The sequence below is a fragment of the Aulonocara stuartgranti genome (genome assembly GCF_965226115.1).
Source record: "Aulonocara stuartgranti genome assembly, chromosome: 1".
Lineage (NCBI taxonomy): Eukaryota > Metazoa > Chordata > Actinopteri > Cichliformes > Cichlidae > Aulonocara > Aulonocara stuartgranti.
The window spans coordinates 8,367,717-8,380,157 of NC_138939.1; the positions used below are offsets into that span (position 1 = coordinate 8,367,717).

The 12,441-nt window shown below is 38.7% G+C and overlaps 1 protein-coding gene across 1 annotated transcript in view; it reads left to right on the plus strand.

The window, feature by feature from the left end:
* Positions 1 to 398: 398 nt before the first annotated feature.
* The window catches only part of chst8 (carbohydrate (N-acetylgalactosamine 4-0) sulfotransferase 8), a 180,908-nt gene continuing 168,865 nt past the window's right edge, over positions 399 to 12,441 (plus strand). Inside the window, exon 1 of the mRNA XM_082538104.1 lies at positions 399 to 1,415. The gene's annotated coding sequence lies outside the window, so the exon portion shown is untranslated. The remainder of the gene's footprint in view (positions 1,416 to 12,441) is intronic.

The following is a 12,441-nucleotide window of genomic DNA, read 5'->3' on the forward strand; positions in this document are numbered from 1 at the left end:
CTGGGCAAAATCTTTTAGTTCAAATCAGTGCAAGATTAAATAGCTTACCGTGTGTGCTTTTTTGAGGCTGATGAATGCGCACTGGCTGGGGGCTGTGATATTTTAAACTAGCTTAATTTAGTATGCCAACTTGTTGAAGTGGCACCTTGATCTTCTCACAATGAAAAGACTAACGGGACCTAAAATCAGTCAACTGTACACTGAGCAGGAAGACCACCAAAAGATATTTTAATGTCAGCCAACAACAGGATTATTTCTGGAAAAGGCTATATCAGTGACTTAATTAAGTGGCATAGACAACCATATACTTATAAAATAACTAATTCTCACAAAAAAACACAGTTTTTCTCTTGTTTTTATTGTTTGTATCTTTTTTTTGTTTTGGGTCATGTCAATAACTTTTCCCCAGCAGTGAAAACAGCAGTCATGTTAGGCCTATTTGTCTAGAAAACGCAGGATTTAGAAGGAAAAAATCCAGACTGTGTCCTCAGTTAAACGTTATCACTAATCCGTAATCTGAAAGTCAGAAAGTCATTCTCAGACACAAACAAACTCATACACAAATTGACAACGTGGCACTTTTACTGCATTATTGTTAATGATTTCTTAATAAAGAATGAGTATCAATAATCCCGGACTTCAATAAATTAATATAGCTCAGTCTCGTATCTCTGATAAAGGAGAATCAAACTCTATGCCGCCTCTACTGTAGCCGAGTCGCATTTACTATCGCAGCTCATATCGTACAGTTTACAGTTTCAGCGCCATGTTCCCATCCCTTGGTAAGAAAAGAAGGGTAATAATAACGATGAGACGCGTAGCTCATCCATATTAGAAGAGTCTTTAATGAACTCGGATCGTCAGAGACACTCCTCCTGCTCCCGGCTCCCTCCGCTCCGCTCCCGTTACCAGACGATGCGCGCGTGAAAATTTGCAGCCCCATCTTTATCAGTATCATCGCCGTGAAGACAAAGAGAAGACCGCAAATGAAGATGTGCTGCACTAGCAGGAGAAGCCCCTCTTAAAATCACCGTTACCGCAGCTGTTCCCGCCCAGAGGCAGACAGAGAACCGGTCCTTGGAGACTCTTTGGGGATGCGCAAAGATGTGAGAGTGAAGAGTGAGATGCATTATGATTGGCCATACTCATCCTAAAAGCGTCAGGCAAGGAGAGTGATGTTTGCTCCAGCAAAAGAGTCGACGAGGTGGCATCAAACTTGAAGGAGACGTGTTCAGTGTGCACATTCAATGCTTTCACGGCATTAACCGTAAACTTGCATCATTTCCCCAAAGAGGCGGACGCGCTTTCCGTGGTGCTGAAACAGAGACTTGGCTGATCAACTAGTGAACAAGAGGAGGAACCTCTCACTTCGTCACCTGCTTCTGAGCTTCATTGTATTGAGGAGCCGTGGCAAGGTAAGTGCAGTGATGTACAGTGCCTTACAATGTAATGAAGATACGCTGTTTTCATTTATGTCTGTATCACGGCCACACATGAACCAGCGTCCGTTTTTTTAATCGCGTCTTTATCTGTTGCGTACGTTTTATTTTAAAGTTTGGTCCGATTTTACCATAGCAACAAAGTTTCATAATCAATGCGTCTTTAGATTGTTTAGCTTACATTCTCCAGCTGTGGAAACGTATTGCAGTTTGTCTGTCCTTTATGCTTGTCAGTATTAGACACTTTCTAAATTTAATCTGATTTAAATTCTTTCCCCCTTATTGTTGTTTTAAAAGCTCGAGGGACTTCGTTTTCTATATTGCGTTAATTTACCCTTAGGTTCAAGTGCACTAGAGAGTTTACTTACTTCAGAAAGTGTTTAAAAATGATGAAAACATAGCTTTATAACTGCTTGTGCACTTAGTTTTCTGTGCTGTCAGACATTTTCACACATCACTCCTTCTTTGAAACATGTATTATTAGAGTGAGAAAACACAGCATATACTTTACCACTGCAGCATGGGAAACATTGTACTTAGTAATGGCGCTTTCTGTTGGAACAGCAGGAGTTTGTGCTGGTCTTTCATTTTGCTGCTGGTACCTGTACAGTAGTTGTAGTTGTTGTTTGTTTGTTTGTTTCATACTATGACTATGTGCCTCAAAACTCAATTCACATTCAGTGTTTGTAAGGGAAAACTTTAAAAGTTGTGTTGAGGTTTAGAAATTCATACCACTATTATGAGTAGATTACCTTTGTTATATCACGTTAAAATGTGGCTGGACTATAACCAGGAAATAGAAACAAGTGAAAAAAGATTGTGTGCTGTTGTTCAAGTGTCACATTAAGATTGGTGTGTTCACTAGACCATAAAAATAGCCGCTGCTCGCTAACTGGCTTCAGGGCTGTATTTTTGGGTTATGTCACTTTTATAGCACAAAAGAGATTGTTCTAACATAATCATCCCTAACATAACTTTAAGGTTTGTGGTGGCTTTCAAATGCTTGATGTTTCCAGTGCACTGTCCAAAGAAATCTGAATAAACAATATCATATCAGACCAATAAAATGTTGTAAACTGATTGTATAAGAGACTGCATGTTCAAACCATGTGGTCAGTTAAAAGTTTAACATCTGAAAGAGCTTGTAGAGTGTTGTAATTGCAAGAGCTGTGACTTACTTGCTTTAATCAAGTACCTTGTTGGACTGAGAAGGAGCGTGGGTGTCATCAAAGCAGAACAAAGCCTCTTTGAGGTGGAAAAACCTAAGTTGTGATTAATTTCAAAAGGCACGCCTTAATTTCAAAGGCACGTTCTTGTATTTGAGACACTAAGTCAATATCCTACAAAGTCAGAGGACTTTTTGCGGTGTTGAAGGAGACTACTCAGAACTTAAAGCTATGGCTGATAAGCTTTTAAAACTGGATGGCTAGCTAAAAATTTACACACACAGCTTTTTTGTGTTCTGTGGCTCTTTAATAGATAGTTTGTTATTATTTGTATATTTTTACTAGAAGAGCTGTTATCCTCTCTCCCTAACTCTAACATGTCTTTACAATCTGAGCAGAAGGCAGGTGTATTTGTACCTGCAAGGCTGAATGAAGTACTTGACCTCTGTGTCAGAATTTGTTATTCATTCTTCATGCAAAGATTCAGACCCTCCACAAGATAATAAACAGAGTTGTAATTGCCAGTAAGGTTGCTCAGCAGCTTTAATCAATTACTGTGCCGTCTTCCATCGAGAGAGATTGGGAGTGCAGGTGTCATCAAAGCAGAATGAGTCTCTTTTGAGGTGGGAAATGCAAGACTCAATGACTTCACTCAGCTGGGTCACTGGACACACAGCAGAGCTTTGACGCGTACAAATTGTGCTTGAAGGTGCTGCGTTCATCCTGGGAGGCTCAGTGGCTGGCAGAGGACCAGCAGAGCAGGGACATTGCACTCCAGATGGCCAAGAGAGGCCAGAGGAAGAGTGCTGTCCAAGCCCAGCTGGGTGTACGGGAAGCTGGACTGCCGGTGGTGTGTGTACGTGATTGTGGGAGGCAGACGGGATGAGAGAAACAGTAAACGATAGAAAGAAAGAGGGATATACAGTATGTGAGGGTGTGTGTGTATTGAAGGAGTGGTTTGGGAGAGAAAGGGTGAGTGAGAGAGAGCGAGAGAGAGAAACTGAGAGCAAATGGTACAGGCGCCTCTGTGTGTGCTCGCATGCATGGAAGTAGTGATAGGAAAAGTGTGGGTGGAAGAAGAAATGAAAGAGAAGATGAAGGAGCTTGCATGTCTGTGTGCTGGTGCTAGTGTATGTATGCAACTGTGTATTTCTCTAGCTGTGTGTGTGTGTCTGTGTGTGAGTGAGAGTGTTGAAGGGACAGAAGCAGAAAGGGTTGGAGACAGAAAATGAAAGAAAAAAGAAACAGGCACTTGTGTGTATGTGTCGGTGTGTGGGAGGGAGAGAAAATGAAACTGGAAGAAGCAGGCATGTGTGTATCTTTGTGCTTGTGTATGATTGCAGAGAAAGCATTACTCAGTAAAAAAAAAGACAAAAACAAAATAAGAGGAAGAAAAAGGAACACGTGTGTCCCTTGGAAAATGAGAGTATGAAGGGTGAGAGAAACACTGGTTTGATTGGATGCTTGCTTTTGTATTTGCGAGGAGAGTGTTGTACATGGGTGGTCTTAACCCTCTCGAGGCAGGCATTGCCGATTTGCAACAGTTAAAAACTAACAACCTGATTACCCCACATACATATTTTATGATTTTTTTTTACTCAGAAGTACCACTGCAGGTCTTGGTTGTGAATTAGCAACAAAAAGTTTAATTTGAGCCTGAGAGGGTTAATACTGATGCTAGTATTCACTGATGATACTAAGAGGTGTATGAAGGCTGCGTGGAAAAACAAGTAAAATGGAATTTTACCTCAATTGGAAAAAAGTATCTCAGCATTTCATTCAGCCAGCTCTAACCTCTGACTCTGCGTTTTACCATTTTTCACACACTCGTTCAGCAGCAATGTGACTTTCAGTGTTCTCTGAGTATATGCTTTATGGCAAAAGGCTCCAGGCAGATGACCTCTTTCTCAAAGGTCATAATCTGATATTCACGCCCCACTATGATGGAGAAGATCTGTTGCATGTGTCAGGCTTTTTTTTTTAAATCCTTTTTTCAGCACATTTTACATCTTTGATGTAACACATTCTCCTTCTGAAGTAAAAGCCACCTGAGAATGCGCACAGAGCACATGACGACAAACACACAACGGCTTCACAGAGATAACTTTGCCTCACTGTTTCCATTTGGGAAGTCGCTAGAGAGCAGATGGAGAGAAAGCATGCTCTTTTTATTCTGCCACATCTGCTCCGTGATGGAATGGAGCATGATCTGCACTTTGATCACAATGAATTATTCCTATCCCTGGCTATAAATATGGTCTGTCTACAGCACCCAGTCTCTCTCTCACTTCTTAAACTAGGAATCTGTGCTCGCCTCTGAGTCGCTCTCTCCTTGAGTGTGTCACTGCGGCTCTACTGCAGCTCTGGTTTTCTTCTTTACACTGTGAAGGAACCGAAATCCGTTCCTTCAGCCCAGTTCAGTAAAAGAAGCATTGTGTGCAAAAAGTTCTATATAAGAAACAAATAAAGGGGCTTTGCTCAATCTTCTATTATTCTTCCTTTATTCCATATTTCTCACTTTTGCAAAAAAATAAAAAATAAAAACATGAAAATGTCAAAACCAATCATTTGTCTCCCCTCTCAATACCCAGGCACGCTGTGAGTCTGTATCACACCCTGAAGAAGGATTTAATCAATATGTTTGCACATTGTGTTCACTCACTGACATTATTGTTGAAGATGTATTGCCAAACATGAAAATAATACAAATATAGCATAACAGCCAGTTTCATAAGTCTGTCCCTTCCTTACCAGACGGAGGTGCCATCCAGTGCAGCAGTGTGGCTCATTAGTGTGCTCTAAATGCTTTCTTAAAAATAATGGATGGGATGTGTTAAATTCTCCCAATTATTTCATCTTTGGGCTGAAGGAAGGACAACACAGTGTATAAATGCTCAGTCAACAAGAAGAAAAAGATTTAGTGGCAGGCATTGGATAATATGGCTCAACTGATTACAGCCTGCATATCATATAGCTTTTATCCCTGTTCCATGATTGTGATACCAGCGTTGAAAAGATAAGTTTTAGTCCTGAGATGGACATTACTCTCTTACTTTTAAGACAATTTCAGATTTGAATTAAATATAGTTGGGAAAAATTGGATATACAAATTTACAAAACTGAAAATTATTAAATAGTTATTGAGGCCACAAACTCTTTATGAAAAAAATAGCTGTATGTATGATACACCTAATTTATTTTTCACTCTTTATTTGATCTAAGTGGGAAATTTTGTTCCTCTCCTCACTTATTCTGCTGTGTGTGTGTTTGTGTCACTGTGTGTGCCCCTCCTCACAGACACAGAGTGGAGCAGATGAGACTCAGATGGCAAATGGTTCATAGCGCTTTTCTACTCTATCTGAGCACTCAAAGCGCTTTACACAACTTGCCTCATTCACACAAGCACCTTTTTTTGTATGCTCTTTCTCTCTAACATTCGCACACATTCATACGGGCAACTTGGGGTTAGTATCTTGGCCAGAAATATTTGTCATTCGGAGTGGAGCACAGGGAGCTTGAACAACCAGCCCTTCAATTAGTAAGTGACCTGCTCTACCAGCTGAGCCACCCCATATATCTCATGCTCTTCCCAATAAAATTTATATCAAGTTGTCAAAACCTTTTTTTTTAATCAAAATAAATCCTGACACATGTTTAATCAAACAAAATAAAATATAAAAGCAAGATGAATGAGAATGTCACAAAAGTGACATTCTCATTCACTTTACCAACTCTTTGCATTAAATGACAATTCAGATGCTTCCAAAGAGTATTAGCCATGCTATGTTAGCTTTTCTTCAAGCATTCCACTTCAAACATTTTGACTCTACTTTATAGACTGGGTTGTGGTCAGGATTTATGATTCATGACCTCTTTGAGATACAAAATTGGGAAATAGACCATCAGTCACTGCAAGCAAGCCAAACTGGGATTGATTTTCTGTTAATGTGTAATTTCTGATTCGTAGAGCTGATTATAAGGTCTAGGATGGCATCATGAAAATTCTTTTGATATGTTAGGGACAAACTATGGCACAATTCTTATGAGAACATGAAAGCAATGGCAAAGACTGACTTCAGGCTATGCTTTATAGAAACAATCAGCAGAGATTGTATCTATGTCTTTGTACATCAGTGCATTCCACAGAGATGTGATGTGTCACTTTCTTAGCATCACTGCTTATGCTTATTGACTCATTTTCATACAAAGAATTCATAGTTCTTGCACACAGCACTTTCACATCATCTAACAGCCTTACCCGCAAAGTATGGTACTATCAACCTATCACCTCTAATGGGAACAAAAGGTCAGCCCTTAATTATTCATTCGGGATGTCAAACAATGCTTGCCGGCTGTTATTTAGGGTGAGGGAGACCCATATGAATAATTCAAGTGCAGGATTCGCTTTCCTTCGAAGAGTGGCACTGTGGTTCAGATGTTTGTGAGAGTCTTATCTCCATGCAGGAGGCCTCTGTCATTCCTGAGCTGACCTTGGCTGTCACTGCAGCAGCAACATGGGTGGCACAGAAGGTGGCAGGGACGCTTGTTCTTCCCGTATCTGCAGGCCTCCTCCACACTGTGAGAGTGAGTAGGAAGGACTACAGGGAGCAGGCTGTCTAAGCTCCCTCAGTGTCTGTTTACAGTACACTATGTGCCACGCTGTGCGGAGCCAGTGCCAATGCATTTAAAAAAAGCAGATTACTCTTTAACAATGAGTTATTCTGCTTTTCACCCGAGGTACGTTTCTGTTTTGGTACACTAGCCATGTCAATTGCTCTTAAGCTGCTTTCTTAAGATGTAAGGGGTGTTTATTGCAGCTGAAGAGGCAAAAGCAGATATTAATGCTATTAAAGTGCATTAAACTGAAGAATGCTGTAATGTGAGTCACTTCCATGAAAGGATTAGGGGGAGGTGGCATGGAGAGGATTCTGAGTAAGGAGAGAAAGTGAAAATGTTCATCTTGTTATGTGAGATGCAGGAGGGAAAGTGAGGGACAGATGAAACAGAGAGTGAGAAAAGTGTGTGTGTGTGTGTGTGAGAGAGAACATTTATGCCAACTCGAATATCTCTGAACAATAACAGAAGCACGTACACAGATACAGAGCACGTCTATCAAGCAACGGATGGCAAGCAGCCCAGAGAAAATCAAATGAGAAACATGTTTGTCATTGTAAATCCAATCAGCAGAATGATCCTATCCTCCTATGGCCACTATCTCACTGCTGTTTGTACTGTAGCACTCAGTGTAAGCGGAGAGGATCATCAGGCCTGTGACTCCTCTGCAGTTATAGATAAAATACCTTAATCAATAGTTGTTGATGGGGACACTTAACAGTGCATCTGCAATCAGGGATTTTCCACTGAATCCAGTGCGATCTTTTTTTTACAAGTGTCATTAAATTTAAGGTATCATTTTGAAAAGGGTTAGGTCTATAAATGGTTTATCCTTGGGCAATGATTGAAACCACAATAAAAGCAGCAGAGATCTAATTACACCATGCAGTCCTGTGACTACTGGTAAATCACTGATTTCTTGTCTTTCTGGATGTCTTAAATACAATATAGTAATTGCTCAAGCATTTTAGTGAAGAACATGAAAAAAGGTTCTAAATCTTGATTAGGGAGTATCGGTGAAGGCCGTTATGTTCCACGTTATAAGTGCACAAATACCTGTCACCTGGAAATCAAATCCATAAAGAAGACAGGCTGATGAATTGAAAACAGAATATTATTTGGGGGCAGGGATGCTCAGGGGTTGGCTTATGATCTCAGTATTTCTCTGAGAGTCACTGCCCTTGTTGCTACCACACTATGTGCAGAGAAGTGACAGTGCTCGTTTATCTTGGAGCAGAAAAAAACAGTTGAGGAGAAGCAGTTTCATCTGGGGTTTTCTGTAAAAGTTTGGAGGACGTGGATTAACTCATAGAACCCCAGGGGTTAGAAGCAGCTTCTTGTCCTGGGCTGACAAGGTTACTGTTTCAGTGGCTGATATCGAGGCAGTTGCTCTTTGAGGTCAAAGACAGCATGGTGCCTGGAAGTCCATGGAAGGACATGGCCATACTTGCTGCCAGCACCTCACCACACCACAGGGCACCTAAGATGTTAACCCTTCTGGAACCAGGTTGCAGCTCAGGCCAGAGTTTTGCAGCTTGAGTTAATTCCACAAATCTTACTCTCCAAGAACTTCATTTAAGACTTGACAACGCATTCAAGCCTTCATTTGTTACGTAGTTCGATTAAAAAGAATTGAAATCAGTGATTAAAAGTTAAAGAACTTCTATATAATTTAGATTGTGAAAAGTTTTGGAATTGCTTATAAAAAGTATATAAAAATAAGCTGCAGGTCCATGCAAGGAAAGACTTTGTAAATTATCAATAGTGTGCTGATTAAATGCATTAAATCATTTCATCAGCCTCCCATAACATTCTTTCACTATTCACAATGTCTTAAATACAATTCAAATCCCTTTAATCAGCACCTACTTCACACAGCTCTTTTTGAAATATTGTATTCATAGGGCAACAATAGCAATCATTTCAATGTAACCAGACTTTGTTAAGTTGTCTGAAAGATATTCCTTTGAATTACGTAAAAATCCGGTGTAATTTTTAAATAATGTATACGGATTGATTGTTTGTGATCAGATGGCTTTTTATAAGGTACAGTATATAAGTGCAGTTCACTTTATATTTTCTATTTAGACCACATTTCTTAGTAGCTTAGTGATTAATTATGTACATTGTTCATCACACGATGATCCTACAATAGACCATATGGTGGCTGTGTTATGTGAGATTTAGTTTTGTTGAGATTTAGCAGAATATCAATCATCAAAAAGGAAAAGGAAAAAGTTCCCTACATCCTCTCAAGAATTATTACCAAATTAGTCAATACAGCATGGCAGTGTTATATTACTTTAATGAATGGACAAGGCCATCATTTTTAGGGTGCATTTGCTACAAATTCACTGTTGACACAATGCATTTTAATATTATTTGTTAGAGGTAAATCCTTCTATTGTCAGATATTATCTGGTGTTTTAGAGTTTCATTTACATTGAACTGTTTATTATTCAGTCCTTGAATTCCTGCTTTAATTGAGTCAATACAAACACATCTACCTTGATTGTTATTTAATGTTTATTGTTAAGTGATTAATTCCTGCACTGCCATAATTACATCCACCCTCATAAAAGAAAATGAATCCCATTTTTGTTATTTTTTCTCTCCATATGATTAAACAAGAACCACAGGCAAAGGGTCGCTCATTCAATTAGACTTTCATTTACCACATTTAATTACCCACACTCTCTGCCCTCTTTGACCCTGCAGGATGCCTCATATGACTAATGAATGCACTTACCTGATTTCCTTGCCAGTGAAATCACATCAGTGTCCATTTCCAATCATCTGCTCAGAGGAAGGCTGTAAAATTGGTGACTGAAGATTAAAGGATTTTTTGGGTTGGGGTGTGGTTGTGGCGTGGGATGAGTATATATTGACCAGGGCAGAGGTTTCAAGCAAGTACAGAAAGTCTCTGTGATGTTTCCAGCTGGCCACCTTACTCAAACCAGACACTTTGATCTTCCATAATCCCATGTAGCCACAAGTAGTCACAATTCTCAGTGTGTAGCAGCTGAATCAAAACTAGGCAGAAAAGTGTTCTAGCACTGAAATCAGCAGTATTCGCTGTGGATGGTACGTAAAACTGCTAAAGGGTAAAATTTAACATCCATTACCAGCTTCACTTACTGTTTATTCTAAAGCACAACAGCCTCAGTCCTGAAACTCTGTCCTGAAAAGTTCCATACAGTCAGAATCATCACTGTCGTCATCATATGGTTCAATGAGCAAGTCTCATACATGACTGACACTAACATTCAAGATAATTGAAAGAGATACTGGAGGCCAGACAATTTGCCACAAAGACTATCTGATATTGTTTTGTTGGTGATGTTACTTAATTATAATATAAATATTATCATATAATATTATACTGCCCCAACCATCATTGCAGCTAAACAATTTCAACATTGTGATGTCATATATTAGGAAAAGATATTTGCTTATATTAAAATTTCACAACATAAGTCGTGTGTTTTTTTTTAAAATTGTTTAAGGTTGTATTTTGACCAGAAAGCCTTTAGTGTCCTATTCTTGGAAGACTGTGTTCTCTAAAGGCAGATTTTTTAGGTACAAATGCATATGGTATAAATGCTCATCTTTTATCTGGCTTTTTATTACGACAATTTCAAACAATGGTAAAATTTTAGCTAGGGCCAAATACTAAGCATCTTAAATTTTTTTTTAGATGAAACTGAAATTAAACTAGCTATTTTATTAGCTAGCTATTCATTCATTCTCTTCCACTTATCCCCATCAGGGTCAAGGGGGTGTTGGAGCCTATTCCAGCAACCATAGGTTGAGACAGCTAACTAGCATTATATAAAAAAAATATCCACCCAGTTTGTGGACATGGTCTGGAATATTCCCCTAATATCATCTTAAATAGGGTTTAAAACAGACTGACTAGCTTTAGAAATGAGTCATTTTCTGGATCAGCTGATGATACCTTTTATTTAACCAGTATCATCTCTTACTTAGCTAGAAAATGTCAGTTATATAAAGTGCATTTTTTATGTGTGCAAAATATGCTCCCAACTGTATTAACTTGTTGCTTCTGCATAAAAATTCAAAAAGGAGGGCCTCTAGTAATAGCAACAGTATTATAAATGCAAAATAGAAAAATACCAGTGAAAACTGCTTGATAGTGGCCTGGAAGATTTTCTCGAAGACTATATTGGCACTTACCAATGCTAATATTATACACATCATTGATGTGCAGCATCAAATCACACTAGTTATTGCCACAGGGCTGCTGTGCTTTAAATCACATCTTTTATTCAGCTGCATATGCTACATGCCTTCAAAGAAGCAGTGTATTTACTTTGAGCAAAATACACAAGACATTAAGAATTACGTCAGTCTTGAAAGGTTAAAAACTAAAAGAATTCACCTCCTTAATACCTGCAAAAGAGCTCCTTAGGAAAACTTTAATAAAAAGGAGAGACACAGAGTTCATTACACTGTAGCTGCACATGATTGTCTGTCAGCTCCCTCTTTGACTTAATGAAAAGTTATGGCAAGTGAGTGACTTTATGAAGTGGTTTAAAGGAGTTCTTTAGCTCAACAAAAACTGCATGTTTTGCTCTCTTGTATAATTGGCATGTAAATAATTATGACTTGGAGTCCTGACAAAGTAAAAGTACTTAAAAACTGGCCTTAGAATCTGAGGAAATATGCAATGCTAAATTCAAATAGCTTTTTGCCATACGACAAATGTAGGCAGAATCAACCAGCTGTAGGCAGGATTATTTGCAGGATTTGTGGCCACGTTGTTTTTATATGTGATTTCTTCCAACAATTTTAAAATGAAAAAGACTTTAAGCTCACGTTTTGTATGGGTGTACAGTTGGAGTGCTCTAATTCTGAAGTATTATGGCTAACAGATAAATTGGATTAAATTTGGGTATGAGTCATTAGCTTTCAGCCATGTTGTTTCTTAATGAACTTATTTAGTAAAATTAAACTGTTGTCTTTTTTTATATACACTTGCTGGGTAGCACATTAAGTAGTGGAGTATTATTGCCTCAACATAACTGCTTTGCATTAAATTTTAAAGAGGGGCTCCTATTAATATTTAAGATTAAGCATTCAAGCAATAGTGTCTGACTATAAGCTCAGTGTGGATGTCTTTTAAAAAACTAAAGTTAACCCTTGTCTTCGCTGTTTCATACAAATAAAGATTAATTTATGGGGTCATTAAAAATTTACAT